We start from the raw sequence: 2,892 nt of genomic DNA on the forward strand, positions 1-2,892 counted from the left end.
CGTCGCCACGTGTTCTAGGTAAATTAAAGTTTCTAAAAGCTTACCCTAAGGTAAAGTCGATTCTGCGACAAAAGACACCCTTCACGCCAACACATAACCCACGATGATCTCCAAATCATCCGACTCATCTCAATCCGATGGTCACAACTGCTCAGCGAGCACAGAGTATCATACTCTCGAAAACTAACGGTTTCCCGGACTTATCCCCAGGATAGCCCAACAACATCGCTGCTCCAACAGCACAACAACCAACACTGCTCCAACAGCACAACAACAAACGCTGCTCCAACAGCACATCAACAACAGATTCAACACTTGGATCCGACGACACTTCTCGTTTTCCAAAACTATGATTTGCATCCAAAGCCTCCTTTCGACATTTATACCATTACTTAAAGATTTAGAGGTTGTTTAATGTCTTATGAGTTTTCTTTACAAAATAATTATCCCTTTAGTCTTATTGCGAATCCTATAAGTTCTCGGGATCTTCGAATACCCAAATGACTCCAGAGAATGTCTCGATCCATAAACCCTATACAAGGCCCGAATCTCATTCGTCCTATCAAACTTTCTCAAAACTCTCAAAATAAAATCGGCATGACCTGCCCGCTATTCTCACCATTCAGAATCTCAGATCTCATTGCATAAGTATAAATAACCCAGCACAACCAATCAACATGTCATATATCAAAATATTAAACAATAACCACATAGCACTTAGCATATAAGGCATGCACCACACATCCTAAATTACCCAATTAGCACTTAGCATGTCATTCACTCATCAAAACATTCAGTAGATGCATCATCTACATTGTCAGCCGAAGCCTCAGAAAACATTTTCCAATCACACACAATTCCAATGCATAAACAGTAAACAATGTCGAAACATCGACCCTAAGCATTAACTAGAGATTCAGTGAGAAGCCCTCACCTGAAAGTTCTCCAGAATGATCAACTAGTGCTTCCTCGCACTCAAAGTGTGGGTCCTCAGGGAAATCCTCAAAAGCACCTTTACAATAAAATCACAGAATACTATCAGAATCTATCGGAAACTAAGCTATCGATACTTACTAAGGTTACTCGAAGTAATCTATACTCTAAGGTACGATAATCTAGCGCGAAAAGACAAGTTTTCGGAAAAGGAAATTTTCCTCCTCCCCCCTATAGGGCTCGGCCACTTTGGTTAATTGTGGGGTTCGATTTTTCTTCGATCAAACTTGGTTCCTATGCTATCATTAACCGTAACTAAGGGTATTCTGAACTCGGAAAAATTATCGGATCAAAAACTGTCGCAGGGGTATTTTGGTCATGATTTTTAACTTAGGATTTTCAAAACTGAAATCCCAAAAATAAAATTTTGCAGGGACGTCACCAACGACGTTTATGACAACTAATCCTACTAGCACTAAGCTAAGGCGATAGTTTTCAGCCTAAAGGTTGAAGCTTTACACCAAAAACTCCAAAAATGGGTATTTTAGGTTCAAATTGATTCCGGCGGAATTCCGGCTACACAACGGAAAATCTAACCCGGCAGAAGTGATCTTGGACACATATAGAAGAGGTTTAGAATCAGAAATGAAAGATTCAGGATAGTTTTGCAAAAACCCATAAACTATCAGCTCAGAAAACTCTACAGAAAAGCTATGGAAAAAGCGATCAGAGGTAAGGATTAGCGACTATACCTCGAAGCCTTGAAGCAGCAACTGATTGATCGACGATCAAGCAAACGATGAAGAAAATCTTCTCCTCCTTCTTCCTCTTTGTGGCCGCGGGTTTGGGTGGGGAAATGGGTAGTTTTTTTGGTTTTTTCTTCCTTTCTTTGCTATATATAGAAGGTGGAAATTCGCGGGAAAATGAAAGTTTCGCGAATCTGATTTTTCCGGCGTCATTCTCCATGAATTATTAGATATGTTTTGGCAAAAGAATTCCAAAACTATAAAGAGGTCTCCTTGTATTTTTTGGCAACTAATGCATAGTCGGTATAAAACTATTTTACCCGATAAGTTGCTTTTTGCATCGAATGTCGGAATAGAAAACTTCCTTCGGAAGAAAGATTGAAATCATCAAGAGAAATGGGTGTACGCGTGTAGAATATTCATTTGAAGCTCTGAATAGATAAAGTCCCCATAGTCGGGTGATTCTAGGGTTTTGAAATACCAGGGATTCGGTTTCGGCAAACTTCCGATGATTGGAATCGGACGTTCGTAGATCCTAGAGTTTCGCCTCGAAACGATTGTGATATATGGAAAAAGAGAAGTTCTAACATTTCTCTGAAGATTTTTGGAATTAACTGCCATCGTGCCTGTAACACCCCGATTTCGGTGGCGTCACTTTAGTAACTCAAAATAAAATAAAGCCGAAAAGCAGGTATTTTTTTTCGTTTTGTTTAAATAAAAAGACTTGTCGAAATAAAGACTCAACCCAATCGCGATTAACAGCGATTAATATACAATACAAGCACATCCCTCGCTGCAACTAAAAACATCGTCACGAGTGACCTCCAGTGATGGAAAGGTAGTGCCCGTGGGCAATTATGTACAAACTAAAACAAAAGGTCAAGTATTCTGAATACAGTCCTCCAACGAAAGTAAGTCGGCCCAAAACGGCCTCAAAAGACTTCCTACGTCCGACAAACTCCCTGTGATCCTCATGGAAGGGAATCACACGAAAAGCTAATAGTCGGGGACCTACCCTGCCCCAAAATAAGGAATGACAATTAGAGCTATGACTCTAACAACCAACTCAAAGACTCTAACCACCCATATCCCACACTACTTTCATCGACCCTTCCTCGATCAGTCCTGAAGTCCGGGTCCTCGTCGAAAGCTTCAGTAATAGTCATTACGCTCCTGGTCCTCCTCGAGTGACGAGTCATCACGAATCGGCTGA

Source organism: Lotus japonicus, chromosome 2 (assembly GCF_012489685.1).
Source record: "Lotus japonicus ecotype B-129 chromosome 2, LjGifu_v1.2".
Classification (NCBI taxonomy): Eukaryota; Viridiplantae; Streptophyta; class Magnoliopsida; order Fabales; family Fabaceae; genus Lotus; species Lotus japonicus.